Source organism: Aedes albopictus, chromosome 1 (genome assembly GCF_035046485.1).
Source record: "Aedes albopictus strain Foshan chromosome 1, AalbF5, whole genome shotgun sequence".
Taxonomy (NCBI): Eukaryota; Metazoa; Arthropoda; class Insecta; order Diptera; family Culicidae; genus Aedes; species Aedes albopictus.
In genome coordinates, this window is record NC_085136.1 from 30,410,061 (window position 1) to 30,434,151 (window position 24,091).

Genomic DNA, 24,091 nt, shown 5'->3' on the forward strand with positions numbered 1-24,091 from the left:
CACCCGGACCAAAATTTTTAGGTACGCTGACATTGTTCGGCAGCTGTCAAGTAGCTCCCGGGTTGCGCACAAGACATTGAAAAACCTCCGGATGGCGAAGCGCTTCCAGTCTTCGTTCTCGAAATCAATAATTCACTTTCCATCAAAATTATTGTTCGTGCAGTTGAAAATCGGAATTTTTGACACGCGAAAATCGATGTTTCTCCCAAACCCTGTGTCGGACGTACGTCGGGCACAGTGCGCTGGATAGAGGACCAGGTCCGCTGTCCAGCGCACTACGTCCGACGTTAGGTTTCACGTATGGATTTTGAGAAAATTCGATTGTCGGGTGTTGGGAAACTTCGGGTTTCAACCGCGACGACAATAACACAGAACAAGCACTCTTTCATCCGCGGAAGAATCATCCGGATGACGTAGCATCGACTTAAACATCAGCGGAATCGCGGAAAAGAGAAAAACTGTCGAACGCGAAAGTAAATAATGTGACAAGCAGATCAAAACACGTCTCCACACGGCAACGCCTACTGCACTTAGGCTTTTCATTATTTTCATTCTTCAACTGCTAATTTAATATTTCAAACTCCATAAAATTGTGGAGTGAAGTTGTGTTCAAAGGTGAACGTCAATCACTGATAATTTCAGAAGGCCGTGAAAAGTGCATGCATACAGCAGCACACTTTGATCGATCTAAATTAAAATCATAATTATCAACCGTTAATTAGCCGGCTTCCATAAATGATGTTCTTTTAATCAAATTACATATTTATACAAAATACAAAAAAGATGACCACGTTAATGGACCGCGCAAATGAATATGCTGAACCAACCACTCTCGGAAACACGGTTTGTTGGAAATGCATTATCTGCACCCTTCCTACAACACTTGGAGCACTTGCAGGTAGCTAGACCACACTGTCCCACCACCAACAAAAGCAACTCAATTAGTGCAATGATGTTAGAGTTGGTTACTGCGGTGAACGTGGAGATACTTTTTTTTTTAATTTCGTCCTTGTCGTCCTTGTTTTTACATCAACTCGTGGGAATCCCTCCCCCATCATCACGGTTACTAACTACACTAACTACATACCTACACATAAATTTACGTAAGTGAAATGAAAGAGGACGCTGCTAACTTCCTTCCGGGATCCGTGTCATTCGCTATTGTATACATTTGCCTTTCCCGGTAACTTTGGTATCCGCTTCAACTACCTGAGGGTGTTGTTTTTTAGTTTTGTTTTGCGGAAGTAAGTCTGGCTAAACAGATTATGTTTCCACGCTCCACCTCCTTTTGTTTGCATTGGAGATAATTGGTGTCCTATAAACATCGGCTTTAAGGACGCTTAACGCGAATTAAGTTCTTAAACATTGTGCTTGTTTTGTAGAGGTGATGTAGATTAGTTTCTATAGCAGGCCGATCAGCAGGCCGTGGTTTTTTATCAATAGGGCACTGCATGGAATTCTCTTCTTCTCTTTCACGCTTACAGAGATTTTGTAAACAACAAGGCCAAGAAATGTCAAACTCCCATACATAATCAAAACAATGCAGTACCCTATGTGCGATACTTGCAAACGACCATGCGCCAAGGGGCCAGACACGTATTAGTATAATGAGTGTATTAGAAGTATATTAGTATATTTACGGTATATTAATGTATTAATGTATATTATTGTATATTAATGTATTATCATCAAAGTAATCGTACTGGCTGAAATCAAGGCTGTGACAGATGAATCAAAAAACAAACATTGTTTATCGAAAAAATCGGCAGCAGAGTTTGCTACGATGCACTAATATATTTCAGTATACTATAATATACTAAGCCAAGAATTATACGTGTCTGGCCCCTTGCCAGGCGCCTCCTTGGAAAGTGATGAATTCGAATGTATCTCTTAAGGTGAAACGTCAAGAAATCCCATTGCAATTTTGCATACAAACTTTAGAGGCACAAATCTGACGAACGAAGCATTGAACCAAGCCGCACTTGGTTATATCCTGGCTTTGCTCACTTGCAAAAAGAGGCAGCTTTTTCCAAATCGAGCGCATTTTTAAGATTGGTGCTCTTGAAAACGTGAGTAGGGGTCCAAGTCGGCCATTGTGGCAGCCATATTTGTACTCTCTGATGTTTCTCCTTAAATACATCTTGAAGTGCAGGTGGCCACCGCACCCTTCGAGGGGGTGAGAATAGGTCAAAGGAAACGAATTTGCTTCGCATTGACAACAAAACAAGTTAATAATGTTCTGGTCAAGGTTGATGAAGTTGATCATCAATATTGAGTTGTCCAAAAAATGTCTCACGAAACCTAATGCAAGCCTATTCATATACGTGAGAACAAAAGGTGTTTACAAAGTTCTTACAGATAGATTAACACGGGAAATCTGAACACAAACCACTACCACATAGGAATTTGGATTGGTCAATTAACTTCTTTTCTCTTCTCGATCAGCCTAGATAGCCGTGTAGTGTCGGTAGCGGTTGTCACAATTGGCTAAGAACAACACTATGGACTGGGGTCTCCAGTTAGCCTAGCGGTTAAGGCTATGGATCGCCAAACCGGAGACGTCGGGTTCGATTCCCGTTCCGGTCGGGAAAATTTTCTCGACTCCCTGGGCATAGTGTATTATTGTACTTGCCTCACAATATAAAAATTCATGCAATGGCAGGCAAAGAAAGCCCTTCAATTAATAACTGTGGCAATGCTCAAAGAACACTAAATTGAAGCGAGGCAGGCCAAGTCCCAGTGGAGACGTAGAGCCATAAAGAAGAAGAACACTACGGACTGTCCCAACTAACAATCGCCAGCTGCAAACAAGCATACATGCTGAATTGTTGCTTTATAATAGTAATTATAGCTGAACTAAAATTATGCTGTACACATTACTGTACAAATGCTTTTTCAATTGAAAAAGTAGCCAATGTTCAACTATTCGTATTGGTATTAACAATGATAATTTTAAACGCCTTTCAAGCGTTTAATAAGATTTTTATTCGACTTGCAATAATTCCTTTACAACATAGTTTAACAAAACTTTTTCTGCTTCTTGTTAAGCTCATGTATACATTAGGATATGTATCTGTATAATGTGTTTTTCACAAGTCAAATAAGCGCTTTCGTTTCATCATACTTCGACTCAGAGTACATGATGAAAAGCACGTGTTTTTTACTGAACAACAGCTGAATTAATCTGTTGTTCAGTCGTTAACCATAATGTTGTGCTAATTCACCACTGCTGAATAGGAGTCAAAGTCTGATCATTATTAAACCACGGGAAGTTTATGTTTTGATTTGAGCGCTGAAATTCATCATCTATAGGATGGCACAGATAGGAAGGCATGCGGCTGGCAATCGACGAGTCTCGAGTTCGAATCTGGATTTAGGTAAATTTATGTGTAGTTATTATTTCACAATATTTGTTTACAGCATTAAGTTCCAATCATAAACTCTCATGGTAATTGAAAAAAAAATGCATTTTTTTATGTTTTACCATTTTTGTCAAAGTTGGATAACAGCTTTACTATATAGTTGTAAAACGATTTAACAACAAACAGTTCAGTTGCCCAACTAACAATTACTCTTTTTACAAGCACCTTTACGACGAATTAATTCAGCATGGTGCTGAATAACATTTGGATAATTTTCAGGCACAACCTTTGTTCGGGTTTTGTTCACACAAATTTGGAGAAACAATAAAGCATAGTGTTGTGTACCAACTGAACTGTTTGTTGTTTAAAACATTTTACAAACTGATAGTAAAGCTGTTATTCAGCTGCTGCAAAAATGATTTTAAAAAATAAAATGCAAAATTTTTCAATTTCTACGAGAGTTTATGATTGACACTTTATGCTGTGAACAACTATTGTGAAATAATAACTACAAATACATTTACCTAAATCAAGATTCGAACTCGAGACCCATCGATTGCCAGCCGCTTGCCTTCCTATCTGCGCCATCCTAGAGATGATGAATTGACGCGCCCAAATCAAAACATAAACTTCCCGTGGTTGTATAATGATTACACTTTGACTCCTATTAAGCAGTGGTGAATAATGTTCTGTTTATGGTTAACAACTGAAGAACACGTTAATTCAGCTGCTGTTCAGTAAAAAAAACACGTGTTTTTCATCCTGTACACTGAGTCGAAGTATAATGAAACGAAAGCGCTTATTTGACTTGTGAAAAACACATTGTACAGATACATGTTCTAATTTTTGCATGTACTTGACAAGAAGCAGAAAAAGGTCTTGTTAAACTATTTTGTAAAGAAATAACTGCAAGTCGAATAAAAATATAATTAAACGCTTGAAAAGTGTTTAAATTTATAGTTGTTGATACCGATACGAAAGGTTGAACATTGGCTACTTTTTCAATTGAAAAAAACATTTGTACAGTAATGTGTACAGCATAATTTTAGTTCAGCTATCATTACTATTATAAAGCAACAATTCAGCATGCGTGCTGGTTTGCGGCTTGCGATTGTTAGTTGGGTGGTACACAACACTTTGCTTTACAGTTTCTCCAAATTTGTGTGAACAAAACCCGAACAAAGGTTGTGCCTGAAAATTATCCAAATGTTATTCAGCATCATGCTGAATCAATTCGTCGGAAAGGTGCTTGTAAAATGAGTGATTGTTAGTTGGGGTGCCTGTTCCGGTAAGAGTTCATTAAAGAGGTGACCCCTAATTCATGGTGTGATGCGGCTATATGCTTACCGTGCCTAGGAATGAATGGTTAGGGGGGTCCAATAAAATCCTAACCGCTTAACGGAGCCTGTGGAGTACTAGGGCGCCCTCCACAGTATTCTGCCCATACTGCGCTAACCGGAGCAATGGTGCAGTTGACCTTGTGTTTCTCCGAGATGTAAAATAAAAGTTATGTTGCATTAGCTAAACTATAATACGATTGAATTAATGTTATGATATAATGCTTGTGGTTACTTGGGTATGGTTCCGCATTTTGCGTTTGAACCGATGTTTGCTACGTTCAGTAAAATTGAAATGGCAATCTCGCGTGTCATGCCTCGAGCCCCAAAATGTTTTGATAAAACTGCTTGTTTGCAGCCTTGCTATTCCCAAATCTTGGTGGGATTATACTGTCAAGTTTATTCCGTATAAGTGGATAATGCATCGTATGAAGATCAGACCTATACCAAACCTATTGGATAAATCCTGGGTGAAATTGAAAATATGTACCTTCAACAGTAATCTCTTCCAGAGTTCCTACTTAAATTTATCCCGGAACTTTTCCTCAAGATTTCTCAGATTTTTTCTTAAGTTTTCTTCAAGAGTTTCTAACGATATTTCGCCCAGGATTTGCTTTCAGAATTCTCACAAAATCTTTCCCGGAAATCAGTCTGGATTTTTTTTTTTTTTTTTGAGATCCGTTCTTATAAGTTTTTCAATGTTCCTTCCAGTGTTTCTTTTGGTATTACTCCAAGAGTAGCTTTCGGGTTTCCTTCCTGATATTTTCGAGAGGTTCATTCCAGATTTTATTCAAAATTTTCTACGATGATCCTTGTATTTTCCTAGAGGTTCTTCCCCGATTTCTGCGGAAATTGTACCCGAGTCATCTGAAGAAGTTGTCCAGAAACTTATTCGGAATCTCTTCATAAATTAATCCTAAAATTAAATTATCCATGAGCTCCGTCCGGGTTTTATTCCGAAGGATTCAACATAGTGATTTTTCGGAGTTGCATTCCAATAGTTCAGGGGTTCCCAAACTTTACCAGTCCGCGACGCACTCCTATTAGAAGTAGAATTTGATGACGCACCATTATTTATTTTCATATAATAAATTATTTCAGAAAAGTTCAACTGTTTGGCAATAAACACTGTTTTTTAATGCAGTTGAAAAGAAACTTTCAACTTTTAAGGGTAATAAGAGCCAGGATAATAGTTTTCTATCTGTCACAGATTTCAGATTAAAATTTTGGTAATTTGTTTGAAACAAACTCAAATGCTTAGGTTTTATGCAATACTTCACAATTATACCGATTTTTTAGAATTCTAATTTTACAGAAATAACTTTTTAATAAAAAAAATAGCTTGTGAAAAACAAAAAAAAAACTTTTATTTAAATACTCAACATGTTGACATGAATAAAACGCAATTTCAGAACAGGGGCTGTCCATAAACCACGTGGTCATGAGGGGGGGTGGTTTCGGCCAATGACCATTTTGTATGGACAAATAAAAAAAATTGTATGGACTAATGACCACGCGGGGGGTTGAGAAGTCCCAAAAAAATGACCACGTGGTTTATGGACAGCCAGACGTCCATCTACTTATTATTCATATTTTTAGTGAAATTGAGAAGAAATTCTATTTATAGAAATGATTCTACCGATTGAGCTTCGCAGAGTTTGAGAAGTTGTAAAACTAAATTAATAATAATGATTAAATTAAGGATTTAGGGCATTCAGGGGAAGATTAGGGCCAGCCTGCGTCTGCGCTCTACATTGTTTATGAACGACCCTTTATTATTCCACAATTTTCTGCGACCCACCAGAAATGGGCCCGCGACCCATAGTTTGAGAAACGCTGCAATAGTTTCTTCCGAATGCTGCTTGAATACTACTAACACATAAGAAATGTACACACCACAGACAAACAGACGTAACACTCTTCAAAACGACTTTGCTCATGCATTTAACGATCAATTTAAATTTTATTTGATTTGCGCGATCCTTCAGAGGTACTAGTGCTCGATTGCTTTGACGTTTGCCAGTGTATATGTTGCTGAATGATGCAAACAAAAATTACATGCGCTTTGTTTAGTAAAGTGCGTGTTAGACAAACGTCAAATCAAAACCCATCATAGCCGACAGTGTCGCGCGCGGTTCTACCAACAGGTGGCAGTGTGCTCATGAAAAAGACATCGGGCAAAAGTTTTTGATGTATTTCTTCTAAGAGTTACATCTGTTTGTCTGTGTACACACCTTAAAGTATGTATCACCTTGAACTAATAAACAGTGTCGAATGAGACTCAATAAAACACACAGTAATCCCTGTACGAATTTCTCAAACAATCTCTTGAATGATGTTTGAAAATCATGGAGGATTTTGTCAAGCAATTAATGTCAGATTTGAAATATTACAGTCACATAGCTGACTAAGTTAAAGATTTCCGTAAGTTTCCCAATAGATTCGTAGCTTCTCTTTGAAACCGGTGATACCTGTTAGTGTCCATCAAATTCATAAGCCACAATGCGATTCAATCATCGCTACGATATAGCAACATGCAAAGAACGATAGTAATCTGTTAATTTCCTTGACGTAGCATTCGCCCGTCTAATCGGTCGGTACGTTGCTGTAGCTTCAATCGATACGAGTTTACTCGGGCTGTGTACAGTGAGAATGAGATCCACTCGATTCATTACTAGGGTGGCCCACACTTACATGAAAAACCGAAATTTCGAAAAATGCCAAGTCTTACCTCCTAAATCAGATGTTTTGAACTCCCAGAAGCTACGTTTAAAATTTGAGCAAAATCGGTTGAGCCTAAGGGGGTGCTCAAAACGCTTGAAGTTTGTATGGGAAAACTTGGCCAAATGTACGCAGAAATTTGAAGTTTTCGAATTTTGCCGCTAGGTGGCGCTGTAAACGTTCAATAATCAAACCCTTCGGTATTATTGTAGGCAGGCTTGATAATACTCCTCGAAATCAAAAGAGTTTTGCAAAATGCTCTAGAGCGGTGTTTTGCTTCTGCAACTGATTGAGGAGGTAAGACTTGGAATTTTTCAAAAATTTTGTTTTTCATTTAAGTGTGGGCCACCTTATTCATTACCTATTTATAACATACGGGCTTTGGCTTTGGCTAGCTGAGATGAGACGATCACTATATGCTTATATAATGTCCATTTTCATGCCATGCATGCCAATCCTAAAGTCCGGTACCAGACATTATTATCCTTGGATACGACACGGCTTTATTAATCTTTTGATCTGATTTCCGATATCTGGGCTTCAATTCCAGCTCTCAAAAGCTCGTCGAATCAAGACATGAAGGTTTGGTAAACATTTTATTATGGGGCACTGGTGGAGCTCCAACATATTACCTCCGATAAATATTAATTTCTGTTTGCCATTAAGGTACTATATTTAATTTTTAATTTTCACATATAAAATCATGAAATGTTTACTGAGATCATGAAAAATGAATTACCAAACTTGTCATGACTTGCTTCGTCATCATTGCAAACTGGTCATATGGGAACAAACGACTATGCGTCTCCTTTCAATAGAGTTTCACTACCTTCTTCCAAACAGTGGACGACAGAGAGCCACCTTAAGGGCGGACGGGACGGTCGGGGAAATATCCGCCATTGCTCTGTTGCTACTAAGATGGTAATCTCAGATTCTACTTCATATTTTGCAACAAAAACCTATCACTGTGTATGCTCACTTGCAGTGCATATGCTGATTGTTTTTCAGCATCTTCAGTGCGATAGAACTCGAGATTACCATCTTTAAAATCGCGAGGCAAATTGTTAGAAAGAGAGGCAAGATAGGAAAAATAACACGGCGTCCCGTTTCACCTTAAGCTCACCCCACTCGTCCTCGTTATTAAACGATGGCTTTCTTGTGTCCTGCTTTTAAACCCATCGGAATCGCATTAAGGTTGGTCGAATTTTCGGAGAATTATCTTTGACAGGTGTCCTTGGGGGGGGGGGGGCTGAATGCTTCTCTCATTCCACTAGATTGATACGCACTGTCCCAAACGCAAGGTTGATAAAAAATAAAATCGCCTAATCGAATTGTTAAAATTCGATGTGCTGACATGAAAATGGACACATAGAGAAAGTTTTTCTTTTATCGCATCGCACAATTTGTCTAAACATTGAGCTCGTTCGTTGAGAACTGTCGGTGCTCAACGATGTGAAATCGAGATAGAATCAACCATGCAGGAATCCAGCACACGGCGCCAACCATTTTGGACCACATGTTTACATGTGTGCACTTTTCTTTCACCCCGTAGATAAAACATTATGCTCGAAAAAACAACGATTCACCAGACTTTTTGTTGTTTCCTGTGTCAAACTTCTGCCTTCGTTGTTTTTCTTTCAACTTTATAAAAACGTTGCTTTTATTCGTCACATTTTCTCGAGCCAGATCCATCCAGCTGGATGGCAATCAGCGAGGAAATAAACATTATCGTATTTTTCCCGGAATCGCATTAACTAGAGTAGGCTTTGCCCCCGCACGCAGTTTCAATTCAATTCACTCTCGTCGCCTCGTTTCGAAGCTAACCAACGCAACGCAGTTGGCGGCGCCCCAGGGAAATGTGATTTTTGATCTAACTGTTTGTTTGCGTGTAAATACCTATCAGCTATGGAGTGGGTGTCTTCGGGAGCTTGTTAAAGCTTTTTTTCTGTCCTTTGTTATTTGTTTTGTCTTTTCGATGCTGCATTTGTAGATTAGTTGATTGTATAGATGTCAATTTCTCGGTATTGTATTGATCTCGAGATCCCGGTAGAACTTCTTAAGCACGGAAGTGGGCAGCTACTCAATCCACCAGATTCTTGAAAAGATATGGGAGAATGAAGATTTGCCCACCAGCTGATTGGGCGGTCTGACATCCCAACTAACATTTTTGCTGTATAAGAGCTTAAACGAGCTTGCTTTCAAAAGCGTTTGCTCTTTAAGCTTTTATGCAGCTACTTTTATTAGTTGGGATGGCCAATCTACAAGAAAGGCACAGACTCTATAGAGTGTGCCAATAACAGAGAAATTACCTTTTAAAATTCAGCGTATAAGATACTGTCACGTGTCCTGTTCTGCAGACTAAAATTTCTTGAGGAGTCCTTCGTCAGCGAATGCCGGGCTGGTTTTCGTGAGTTCCGATTAACAACGGATCAAATGTTTACCCTGCGGATGATTCTAGATATATTTCATAAGTATAACTTGGAGATTCACCATCTGTTCACCTGATTCAAAGCAGCGTACGATTCAGTGATTGGAAATAAGCTTTGGCAGATAATGTCAGAACATGGTTTTCCGGCGAAACTAAATAAGCTGATACGCGCAACACTGGATGGATCAAAATCAAGTATTCAAATCGCAGATGAAGTGCCCACTTCGTTTGTACTCTTTCAAATCTACTGTTCAACATTGCACTGACGTGCGAAGGAATGACACTATCATCACACGGCCGTATGCTTCTTGGCGGCCTGCGGACTGATCTCATCCGCATCGATTGTACGACAGTGGAACAAGCTTATGCTCCTCTGAAGAGGGAGATAGCGAGGATAGTCTTGACGATCAGCTCTACCAAGATGAAATGCATGATTACGGTTAGAGACAGAGGCAGGCCTAGTAGTGTTGGTGCTGAGGTAGTGATTGATGGAGATGTGTTTGAAGTTGTTGAAAATTTGTTTGTCTTGGAACACTTGTGACATGTGACAATGACGTTCCCGTAAAGGGAAAAGGCGTATTGCAAATAGGGCTTTTGCGAATTGCGTTACCAGCATAGGTCCCGTAACTTTCAAACGCAAGTGAAATTCGCTCTATATCAGACGCTGATTCTTCCGGTAGCTCTCCAGAGTTACGAGGCGTGGGCGTTGCTGGAGGTAGATCGAAAAGATTTCGGAGCTTTTGAGCACAATTTTGCAGACAATTCTCGGTGGGAAACAAGAAAATGGTGTCTGGTGCAGACGTATGAATCACTACCAAGCGTACAAAGTAGTCAATATTGTGAAACGTATTAAATACGGCAGACTTCAGTGGGCTGGACACGCAGTATGAATGTCGGAAGAAAGAATAGCGAAAACAATGTTCAGCAGGGAACCAGGTAGAGGTCGGCGATTTCGTGAGCAATGGTAAACGCGCAGCTAGTTGAGGACGAATTAGTTGAAGTTTGTTATTGGACACTGGCAATGACAATTGATTGATGCACCAAGCGAAAAGAAGAAGTTTTGACATCCAAGCGGTGTGCCGTCGATTAGATCCTCGTCGCTGATTGGTCGATGGATGTAAACGGCACACCGCTTGGATGTCAAAACTCTTCTTCTTACCGCTTGGTGCATCAATCAATAGTCAAGTCACAGATAAACAGACGTATCACTTGGAACGAGGTGCGATTAAAATCATCGTCACAAAAGCATAATCGCCCAATGCTAATTACGCTGTGTTTCGCAAACCCACTGAATAGATGGCGGTGGTGGGCAAAACGTCAAACAGGAGCAAAAACGATACGAGCGCCATGAGTGAGAAATTTGCGAACTACGGAATACTTGAATAGTCCGTTAAAAAGAGAAACGATGGGAAGTGGGTAGAGTGAGTCGTCTGTTTGTCTGTGGTCAAGTATTATAGCAAGCCATGGGTTGCTTGTTTACTGAATGAATGAATGAATAAAAATGTATTTAAATGCAGCAAATGTTTTTCATAAATCATATGATCCAAGAGTGATCCACCCCTTAACTATGTTTGTTTGTCTGTGCTGCGACCATCTGACACTCTCTGAAACGCTCTTAAAATGCTTCACAACCCTGCGCAGCACCTCTTAACCCCTAAGCCCCCAGAACCGCCTCTGAAAGACTCCTGAAACTCCCTGAAACTACCCTGAGTCCCCGAGGCTTTTAAGCCCCCTGATTGATGGGTTCATCAAATATGCTATTTTAAAGCCATCTGAAACCCGCTGAAAACTCCTTAACGACAGACAAACAGACGTAACACTTAGAACAAATTTCATTAAAAAACATCGTCTCGAAAACATAATCGCCCAATACTAAATGTACTGTGTTTGGCCGGGCCACTACTAGATGGCAGTATTGAGCAAACGTCAAACAGGAGCAAAAACGATACCAGCGCCGCGACCTACTACTGAATATTTGAAACAACCGTTAAAAAGGTGATCGATGCGAAGCGATGAGAGTGTGACGTCTGTTTCTCTGTGCCTTAACCCTTTGAAAACAGTATTTTCGTCTTTCTGGATGCAACCTCGCTGGTGTTTAGAACACGTTTGTAAAGATCAGTTTTCTCGGTTGGTCTAATGTGACCCAACCGTCTCCAAAGGATTGAACCGCCCCCTCAAGCCACCTCTGAACCTCTGATACGCCTTTGAAATCCCCCTGAAATCCCAAATACTCCTCTGAACGCGTCTGAGATCCCTGAGATCCTCTTAAGCGCCTCCGTATACCCCTAAAACGTCTTTGAAACCTCTCCAAACCCCCTCAAATCCTCTTGCGACTCTCTGAAACGCCTCTAAAAACCACAGAAACCCTCTGAGAATGCCCCTGGAACGCTCCTGAAATCCACTGAAACGTCTGTGAAATCCCTTAACCCTTTGGAGTGTTGGCCTCGAATGCGTTTGTTATGCTCCATTTCATCACCAGGGTCATATTGACCCATCCGGCTCCGAAGAGTTAAACTGCCCCGGAAACCTCCTAAAACTCCGTTGAGACCTTTTGAGATCCCCAGAAACTCCTCTGAATATCCCCTAAAGTCCCTAGAAACCAATGTGATATAAAGAAGGTGTGGAGGAACTCATCCTTTGATTGTGTTAGTAGGGACTGGGAAATAAACAACTTTTGAGGGGAGGGTTGGTGACGTCATACAAGCTCAACAATAAGCATGTTTGGGTCGTGTTGCCTTACTCTCAATCCGCAGCCGCACCTTACCACCACAGTGATTCGTGCGTTCGAAAGCATAAAACAACTGAAACAAAACTGGAGGAAAGCTCCTAGTTTACTTACTCCCTTTACGTCTCCCCTATAGAATTAAAATTTGCAGCACTATTATTTTGGGGAATTTCATTTTTTCAGGTCCTATTGAACGGTAGAGTCAAAAAAACTTTGTGCCGTATAACGAGGCATCAAACCATTGCCATCAGCCATTTTTTAGAATTCATATATTCTGCGTGTTGCAAGCAATCGTTGAAGGTCGAAACTTGGTGCATTTTAACCTAAAATAGAACACAAATGTAATAAAATCTAGCAAACTCTCCATTTTTTCAACCGCTGCTAAACTTGCCCTTGTTTATGTTTGAAAAAATAACACGCAAATCACCCTTGGTAACAACACAATGTAGGGGTAGTGGGCAGTGGGCGGGCTCTGAATATCACAACAACTGACCGTATGACGTCAAGTGTTGTCAATGTGCGGTCCGGAATGATTATGGAGCAGGCCCAAGGGTTCAATCAATAACACACAGTGTTTGTTTTTCTCGGAACATAAACCCCATAAATCTATCACCGCGAGAGGCACTGGCCTTTGGGCGCTAAAGAGAACGTAACATATTTTTCATAAAGCTCGTGCCAAAAAGTGGCGTTTAGGCATTTCTGAGAATCATACACACCAAAAGCTTTCAGCAATATTTTGCTGAATTTTGCCGAGCTGAAGAGTTCAGCAAAAATTTTTGCTGAACTTTCGGCAAAGTTTGCTGAATTTCAGCAAAACGTTACTGGTGATCAGCAGAGTTTACTGAACAAATCAGCAAAATTTTGCTAAATTTCAGCAAAATGTTTACTGAAACCTTCAGCTCGGCAAAATTCAGCAAAATTTTGCTGAAACCCTCAATCGATTTTTGGTGTATACACTCTTGTTCCCGAAGGGAAACCAAATTTCTGTAGCAGCTTACGATTTTTGTAGCAACGCTCAAACTATAATATTTATTTCCATTAAACTAAGCAATTTTCAAAACTTAACTTTCTACTTACAATAAAGTGGTTTCCTTTCGATTCTTCTAATAACTTCTTGGATGTTGAACACTGGTGCAACAACCCTAATGTAACCTCAGTGGATATGTAGGTTTTATGCTGTCGGATACAATTACAATCAATCACTATTTCTAATTCACTTCATCGGTATCTACTTACGGTCCAGTTCTTCGGAACAACAATTTCACCACGGTCTTCTTTAGTGGTTGATTTGTTATAAACGGAACCTACAGACAATTATTATTAACATTTAACGTTTTCATAACATATCCGTTTCTTTTCAGTTTCTACTCACGAAATTTCATATAACCACCGTCCGACGATATATCAACTGAATCCTGATATTTGAATGCCGATAAACTAGTTTCTTTTGTAATTTTCACTTAATTTACTTTGCAAACACTTTTAACTTTGTGTCGTTTAGTGCAATGGCGAAATATTCGAAGAGTTCCACCAACCCCCTGAAGAAAGCGTTAGTTCTTGAAGCCGCCGCCTTTGGTGAGGCGCCACAGGTTTGTTTACAAAATTTCAGTCTGCTGGCCAATTTGCTACGTGCGGAAGCGAACTTTGTCGTGCGAAGATAAATTCGTGATCGAAAAAAGTTCATTTCCACATATTTTTCAATGGGTTTAGTGTTCTTTGTTAAATTTACAAGACGCACAAGTATGAAAATACATTTAGCTTATTTAAAACAACACTTAAGTCAATTAAATTTGAATGTCGCACCTGCTCCAACAGAAAAAATCACTATGTTTTCACCCTTATGCAACCGCCGATTCAAATCAGCACCACGTCCAGCACCATATTTTTGGCTTCAATCCAGTTGTATGTGGATGACAGCCGTTTCATGGGGTTGAGTTCCACTGATGTTTTATTTACATTTCTTCTTCTACTACTAATCATCATTCCACCTATCTCTCTCTGCCTACTACTACTACCACTGTACGCGAGCTGTCATAGTGGTTTCGCAGCGCGGTGTCACGAACACTAATGCAAATCTACTGGTTGAAAATATGCCCATTTGATTTTGCTGGGAACAGCTGTTTTTTGTTTACTATTTTCAACCAGTAACTCAAGTGGTGTTCGTGTAATGCAGCGTGTACGTACACGCAACACTACTAAAAGCAGAAACCACTATGCTGCGGTGTTATGTTGCGACTAGACGGGTCCATTATTAGACCGGCCCAGAAAATTAACCTTATTGCGGCGTCGCAACAACTCTATTCTATGGCCACCTAGACAACACGGCTCTTAACATAAAATTCAAACAACAAACACGTTTATGGACCAACGCGCGTGTTCACTCATTTGGATTATGAGCGGTGCCATGTAATATAGGTGGTCATGCGAACGAGTTCATTTTCTGTAAACACGGCACTATACTCAATCGTCAAATCAGTAACCTCGTGCATCGGTTCATACATGTTACATGTATTGATTGGATTGGCACAAAAATGATTTCTGAGAAGCAGGCTCTGGACTAGCTAAGACGTTATGCCAGAAAATAGAAAACAAAGCTTGGCACCGTTCAAGTGAAGGAACTTGTGCTTGAACCACGCAAGAAAATAAATTGCTAACGCTATTAAATCCCAGTTCAAATTAATCGATTTTTTTAGTTTATTATAGCGACAAACTGATTTCTAGTTCAAACTGAACTGTTCCGTTGCTTGACAATACACATATTTTCATTTGTCGAAATTACTGACAATGTCTGTTGGAACAAACATAGATTTGATTGTTTCAACATAAAATAATGGATTGTTTTAAACGACCGCACTTTTACCACTAACAAAGCTGGAAAGTGATCGGGTTGGTGACGACAGCTCCTGAGGCAGATCGGAAATCTAAGAGCATGGAAATGAGAACGAATAAAACAGACAAAAAGGCGAAACCAATCATTTTTTTTGTGGATGGTGTCTTGAGTAGCTGTTCGTTAACCATATCACCACCAAAATTGCACTTGGAAGTTGGGATGATGATTTCCTACACCTTCCTCGTTGTGGCGATGTTGGGGTAAAAAAAATAATGATATGTAAATGCTTCCGGATCATGTTTGTGGTCCTCAGTTTGTAGAAAAAAGTAAGAACAAAGAAGTATAGCTAGACTTTACAAACACTGGCGTGACTGAGAAATGAACAAATTAAAGTGACATTTGCGAAAAAGTTACTCGTCCTCTCGGTGAGACTCGAACTCACGACTCCTACTGACTAGACAGGCGCGTTACCACCACACCACGAGAAGACTCAAGATGTAGTGATTAACTTGAATTAAAGTTCAACTCGAAGTTCTGAGGTTATCTTTCCCACATACCGCACTTCTTTCGGATGAATAAGATGTTCATCCACACTACTGTTCCACACTGAGTTCAAGTCTCACCAAGAGGACGAGAAACTTTTTTCGCAAATTCCACTCAAATTTGTCAATTTCTCACTCACGCCAGTATTTGTAATGTCTGGTTTTTGGAGTTCAGCAATCTCGGAAGGATTTCCCGGGAAAATCCCGAAAGGAATTCCTAGGGAATTCCCTAAAGACATCCCCGGCGAAAACCCAGGAATTCCGGGAAGGAAATGCCGGGAATTCCTTTCTGAATTCCCCCGGAATATATTACTATTTAAAAAAGATGTGCGAGGAATTCCCGGGGTAGGAATTTCCGGTAAAATCCTGAAAAAAAATCCGGGAGGAAATTCCTGGGGAAATCGCGAAATGAATTCCCGGGTAAATCCCAAGAGACATTCCCGGGAACATCCCGGAAGAAATTTCCAAAGGGATCTCGGAAGGAATTCCCAGAGAAATCCTGGATGAAATTCTCGAAGAATTCCCGGAAGGATCCCAAAAGGAATTTCCGGATGATTCCTCGGGAGAATCCGTAAAAGAATTGCTGAGAAACTCCCGGGAGGAACTCCCGGAAGAATCGCGGCAGAAAATACCGGGGGAAACGCGGGTGGAATTCCTGGGAGAATCGCGGGAGTAAATACCGGGGAAATCCCTGAGTGAAACTCCGAAGGAATTCCTAGAGGAATCCCTAAGGAAATCCCTGACAGGATTCTAGGAGGAATCCCTGACAGGATTCTAGGAGGAATCCCTGACAGGATTCTAGGAGGAATCCCTGACAGGATTCTAGGAGGAATCCCTGACAGGATTCTAGGAGGAATCCCTGACAGGATTCTAGGAGGAATCCCTGACAGGATTCTAGAAGGAATCCCTGACAGGATTCTAGGAGGAATCCCAGACAGGATTCTAGGAGGAATCCTTGACAGGATTCTAGGAGGAATCCCAGACAGGATTCTAAGAGAAATCCCTGACGGGATTCTAGGAGAAATCCCTGACAGGATTCTAGGAGGAATCCCTGACAGGATTCTAGGAGGAATCCGTGACAGGATTCTAGGAGGAATCCCTGACAGGATTCTAGGAGGAATCCCTGACAGGATTCTAGGAGGAATCCCTGACAGGATTCTAGGAGGAATCCCTGACAGGATTCTAGGAGGAATCCCTGACAGGATTTTAGGAGGAACCCCTGACAGGATTCTAGGAGGAATCCCTGACAGGATTCTAGGAGGACTCCCTGACAGGATTCTAGGAGGACTCCCTGACAGGATTCTAGGAGGAATCCCTGACAGGATTCTAGGAGGAATCCCTGACAGGATTCTAGGAGGAATCCCTGACAGGATTCTAGGAGGAATCCCTGACAGGATTCTAGGAGGAATCCCTGACAGGATTCTAGGAGGAATCCCTGACAGGATTCTAGGAGGAATCCCTGACAGGATTCTAGGAGGAATCCCTGACAGGATTCTAGGAGGAATCCCTGACAGGATTCTAGGAGGAATCCCTGACAGGATTCTAGGAGGAATCCCTGACAGGATTCTAGGAGGAATCCCTGACAGGATTCTAGGAGGAATCCCTGACAGGATTCTAGGAGGAATCCCTGACAGGATTCTAGGAGGAATCCCTGACAGGATTCTAGGAGGAATCCCTGACAGGATTCTAGGAGGAATCCCTGACAGGATTCTAGGAGGAATCCCTGACAGGATTCTAGGAGGAATCCCTGACAGGATTCTAGGAGGAATCCCTGACAGGATTCTAGGAGGAATCCCTGACAGGATTCTAGGAGGAATCCCTGACAGGATTCTAGGAGGACTCCCTGACAGGATTCTAGGAGGACTCCCTGACAGGATTCTAGGAGGAATCCCTGACAGGATTCTAGGAGGAATCCCTGACAGGATTCTAGGAGGAATCCCTGACAGGATTCTAGGAGGAATCCCTGACAGGATTCTAGGAGGAATCCCTGACAGGATTCTAGGAGGAATCCCTGACAGGATTCTAGGAGGAATCCCTGACAGGATTCTAGGAGGAATCCCTGACAGGATTCTAGGAGGAATCCTTGACAGGATTTTAGGAGGAATCCCTGACAGGATTCTAGGAGGAATCCCTGACAGGATTCTAGGAGGAATCCCTGACAGGATTCTAGGAGGAATCCCTGACAGGATTCTAGGAGGAATGCCTGACAGGATTCTAGGAGGAATGCCTGACAGGATTCTAGGAGGAATGCCTGACAGGATTCTAGGAGGAATGCCTGACAGGATTCTAGGAGGAATCCCTGACAGGATTCTAGGAAGAATCCCTGAGAGGATTATAGAAGGAATCCCTAAGAGGATTCTAGGAGGAATCCCTGAGAGGATTCTAGGAGGAATCCCTGAGAGGATTCTAGGAGGAATCCCTCACAGGATTCTAGGAGGAATCCCTGACAGGATTCTAGGAGGAATCCCTGACAGGATTCTAGGAGGAATCCCTGACAGGATTCTAGGAGGAATCCCTGACAGGATTCTAGGAGGACTCCCTGACAGGATTCTAGGAGGAATCCCTGACAGGATTCTAGGAGGAATCCCTGACAGGATTCTAGGAGGAATCCTTGACAGGATTTTAGGAGGAATCCCTGACAGGATTCTAGGAGGAATCCCTGACAGGATTCTAGGAGGAATCCCTGACAGGATTCTAGGAGGAATCCCTGACAGGATTCTAGGAGGAATCCCTGACAGGATTCTAGGAGGACTCCCTGACAGGATTCTAGGAGGAATCCCTGACAGGATTCTAGGAGGAATCCCTGACAGGATTCTAGGAGGACTCCCTTACAGGATTCTAGGAGGACTCCCTGACAGGATTCTAGGAGGAATCCCTGACAGGATTCTAGGAGGAATCCCTGACAGGATTCTAGGAGGAATCCCTGACAGGATTCTAGGAGGAATCCCTGACAGGATTCTAGGAGGAATCCCTGACAGGATTCTAGGAGGAATCCCTTACAGGATTCTAGGAGGACTCCCTGACAGGATTCTAGGAGGAATCCCTGACAGGATTCTAGGAGGAATCCCTGACAGGATTCTAGGAGGAATCCCTGACAGGATTCTAGGAAGAATCCCTGAGAGGATTATAGAAGGAATCCCTAAGAGGATTCTAGGAGGAATCCCTGAGAGGATTCTAGGAGGAATCCCTGAGAGGATTCTAGGAGGAATCCCTGACAGGATTCTAGGAGGAATCCCTGACAGGATTCTAGGAGGAATCCCTGACAGGATTCTAGGAGGAATCCCTGACAGGATTCTAGGAGGAATCCCTGACAGGATTCTAGGAGGAATCCCTGACAGGATTCTAGGAGGAATCCCTGACAGGATTCTAGGAGGACTCCCTGACAGGATTCTAGGAGGAATCCCTGACAGGATTCTAGGAGGAATCCCTGACAGGATTCTAGGAGGAATCCCTGACAGGATTCTAGGAGGAATCCCTGACAGGATTCTAGGAGGAATCCTTGACAGGATTTTAGGAGGAATCCCTGACAGGATTCTAGGAGGAATCCCTGACAGGATTCTAGGAGGAATCCCTGACAGGATTCTAGGAGGAATCCCTGACAGGATTCTAGGAGGAATGCCTGACAGGATTCTAGGAGGAATGCCTGACAGGATTCTAGGAGGAATGCCTGACAGGATTCTAGGAGGAATCCCTGACAGGATTCTAGGAAGAATCCCTGAGAGGATTATAGAAGGAATCCCTAAGAGGATTCTAGGAGGAATCCCTGAGAGGATTCTAGGAGGAATCCCTGAGAGGATTCTAGGAGGAATCCCTCACAGGATTCTAGGAAGAATCCCTGACAGGATTCTAGGAGGAATCCCTGACAGGATTCTAGGAGGAATCCCTGACAGGATTCTAGGAGGAATCCCTGACAGGATTCTAGGAGGAATCCCTGACAGCAGGATTCTAGGAGGAATCCCTGACAGGATTCTAGGAGGACTCCCTGACAGGATTCTAGGAGGAATCCCTGACAGGATTCTAGGAGGACTCCCTGACAGGATTCTAGGAGGAATCCTTGACAAGATTCTAGGAGGAATCCCTGACAGGATTCTAGGAGGAATCCCTGACAGGATTCTAGGAGGACTCCCTGACAGGATTCTAGGAGGAATCCCTGACAGGATTCTAGGAGGACTCCCTGACAGGATTCTAGGAGGAATCCCTGACAGGATTCTAGGAGGAATCCCTGACAGGATTCTAGGAGGAATCCTTGACAGGATTTTAGGAGGAATCCCTGACAGGATTCTAGGAGGAATCCCTGACAGGATGCTCGGTGGAATCCCTGACAGGATTCTAGGAGGAATCCCTGACAGGATTCTAGGAGGAATCCCTGACAGGATTCTAGGAGGAATCCCTGACAGGATTCTAGGAGGAATCCCTGACAGGATTCTAGGAGGAATCCCTGACAGGATTCTAGGAGGAATCCCTGACAGGATTCTAGGAGGAATCCCTGACAGGATTCTAGGAGGAATCCCTGACAGGATTCTAGGAGGAATCCCTGACAGGATTCTAGGAGGAATCCCTGACAGGATTCTAGGAGGAATCCCTGACAGGATTCTAGGAGGAATCCCTGACAGGATTCTAGGAGGAATGCCTGACAGGATTCTAGGAGGAATGCCTGACAGGATTCTAGGAGGAATGCCTGACAGGATTCTAGGAGGAATCCCTGACAGGATTCTAGGAAGAATCCCTGAGAGGATTATAGAAGGAATCCCTAAGAGGATTCTAGGAGGAATCCCTGAGAGGATTCTAGGAGGAATCCCTGACAGGATTCTAGGAGGAATCCCTCACAGGATTCTAGGAAGAATCCCTGACAGGATTCTAGGAGGAATCCCTGACAGGATTCTAGGAGGAATCCCTGACAGGATTCTAGGAGGAATCCCTGACAGGATTCTAGGAGGAATCCCTGACAGGATTCTAGGAGGAATCCCTGACAGGATTCTAGGAGGAATCCCTGACAGCAGGATTCTAGGAGGAATCCCTGACAGGATTCTAGGAGGAATCCCTGACAGGATTCTAGGAGGAATCCCTGACAGGATTCTAGGAGGACTCCCTGACAGGATTCTAGGAGGAATCCCTGACAGGATTCTAGGAGGACTCCCTGACAGGATTCTAGGAGGAATCCCTGACAGGATTCTAGGAGGACTCCCTGACAGGATTCTAGGAGGACTCCCTGACAGGATTCTAGGAGGAATCCCTGACAGGATTCTAGGAGGGATCCCTGACAGGATTCTAGGAGGAATCCTTGACAGGATTTTAGGAGGAATCTCTGACAGGATTCTAGGAGGAATCCCTGACAGGATTCTCGGTGGAATCCCTGACAGGATTCTAGGAGGAATCCCTGACAGGATTCTAGAAGGAATCCCTGACAGGATTCTAGAAGGAATCCCTGACAGGATTCTAGGAGGAATCCCTGACAGGATTCTAGGAGGAATCCCTGACAGGATTCTAGGAGGAATCCCTGACAGGATTCTAGGAGGAATCCCTGACAGGATTCTAGGAGGAATCCCTGACAGGATTCTAGGAGGAATCCCTGACAGGATTCTAGGAGGAATCCCTGACAGGATTCTAGGAGGAATCCCTGACAGGATTCTAGGAGGAATCCCTGACAGGATTCTAGGAGGAATCCCTGACAGGATTCTAGGAGGAATCCCTGACAGGATTCTAGGAGGAATCCCTGACAGGATTCTCGGTGGAATCCCTGACAGGATTCTAGGAGGAATCCCTGACAGGATTCTAGGAGGAATCCCTGACAGGATTCTAGGAAGAATCCCTGACAGGATTCAAGGAGGAATCCCTGAGAGGATTATAGAAGGAATCCCTGAGAGGATTCTAGGTGGAATCCCTGAGAGGATTCTAGGAGGAATCCCTGAGGGAATTCCAGGAGGAATCCCTAAGGAAATTCCAGGAGGAATCCCTGAGGGAATTCCAGGAGGAATCCCTGAGGGAATTCCAGCAGGAATCCCTGAGTGAATTCCGGAAGGAATCCCTGAGTGAATTCCGGAAGGAATCCCTGAGCGAATTCCGGAAGGAATCCCTGAGCGAATTCCGGAAGGAATCCCTGAGCGAATTCCGGAAGGAATCCCTGAGGGAATTCAGGGTGGAATCGTTGAGGGAATTCCGGGAAAATGTATGTTTGTTTCATGGGGTGTCAGGGACGTTCCAGGGTGTTTCAGAGGGTTTCAAGAGCGAGGATATATTCCAGATATCACCTGGAACGCCTTCAAACGAGTAAAACTTCCATGAAAACCCTCTAAATTTTTCACGCATTTTACTCCTAGCGGTATTCTTCTCCTACGTCATTATTAATCAAAATGAACGCTGAAGTTTGTCTGTGACGTTTTCTGAATCCTGTTAGTCACAAATTTTGATCGTAGTTGGTTCCCCAAAGGAACAATTCAAAGTCATAAATAAGCATGCATGTGGAACTATTGAGGGAACGTCCATAAATTACGTCACGCAAAAAATGACCATTTTCATCTTTCACAGCTTTGTAAAGATATTTCACTCTCAGCGAGCAACTTACCAAATCCAGGATGGCGTAGTCGGTAAGGCATGCGACGGGTGATTGAGATCACGACTTCAAATCCCAAGTTGAGATATTTAGATGTGACAAATAAACATGATTGGACTACAATTGCACCTAGCACTTCAATTTGTTTTTGTTTTCGCAGCAGGTTATAGAGGTAATCACGTTCAAATGTGGGCGTGCCTTTTTTATAGATGTAGTTGTGAAACTGCGAGGAAAATATTTGCACTCTTACCCCGGACGTTAGTTTTATCATTATTTACCCGTTTTACCCAATTCGATTGGGTAATATTTGCATATGCAATCTGAATAGCCTTTCAATCGGCGTGCACTTTTGTGTGAGGAAAAATTTGCGCTAGTGTTCGTGTGTTGAAATGTCACTTATCTCTATTATAGCTGAATACAAGTTTAATATGAGGCTGATATAACACAGATTACTTCCTACTGTAAGGCCTGTATCGCGCTTGCAGTAAAGATTGCTGAATAACTTCTCCACTTTTGTTTAAACAACGCCTGATTACAAGCTGTGATGAAATAATGTTAAACCGTCATTCATTTAAATGTGGAATAAAAATGTCATTGCAATGTTGGTTAAATGAGTGATTGTTCTTTGGGTCCGCCAATAACTCCAATGACAATTTGTTCAAAAAAATAAACGAACTCGCTTTAAAATCGTTCGCAGTTAAAATGCTGTTCGATAATAAAATGAAACCACAGAGAACAGACATCCAAGCTAGAAGAAATTTTCTCTCGAAAGCTGTGTAAGAGCTCAAATATTTTTAGCGTTGACAACACTAGCGCCACCATACAGCAAGTTGCCACAATCAGTGGTGAGTACACTCATCTAGATAAGTTTCATAATCACCACTGACAACGGCATGGGAACTTTGCGATAGCAGCGCCGCCACGGAATTGCCACTTGTGTTGCCATTTAAAACGACCGTTAAATACCTTACACAGTTTTGGATCTGGACTTGGATGTCTGTTCTCTGTGATGAAACATAGAAACGGAATTAAGACCGACAGAAATAATTTGTTAATTTCATCGAAATTCATTAATATAAAGGTATAAATTTTTATTGCAACAAGCAACCAAAATTCCTCGGAGCTAAATGTGGGAGCAAATCGCATTCCACTCAAAAGAATTTCATCCCAAAAAGAGCAACATCGTTATCATATTTGGGCGGGCACACAAGCAAATGTCTCGTTCTTCTGCGCCAAAGAATAACATCGGAATGTTTTCTTCGGATACATGTACCTACCAACGCAAAGTATACAATAAAACGTGAACGGTAAAATCCATTGTTGGCATGCCATAGCAGAAAACAACGGCGGATGTCGGAGTCTACGAACAAAAATATAACAACTCAATAATGCTTCCTTGCCGGAAGGAAATGTGTCGCGTACCTACATCGGAGGCCATCATATGTAAGTAGGTACGACGTCCTTCTTGGAATTCTTGGCATTGTTGAAGGTAACAACGAAGATGTTACATTGAACTCTCAGGTACCTAGAATGCGGCTTTTTCGATTGTGGGAAATGCTGTCTTAAGAGTTTTGGCAACCATGGTAGATTGTCAAA

General features: G+C 42.2%; 1 protein-coding gene across 1 annotated transcript in view; it reads right to left on the bottom strand.

Annotated features, from left to right (window-relative positions):
- The window catches only part of LOC109422167 (ras-related protein Rab-27A), a 129,014-nt gene that overhangs the window by 103,947 nt on the left and 976 nt on the right, over positions 1-24,091 (bottom strand). The gene's annotated exons all lie outside the window — the stretch shown is intronic.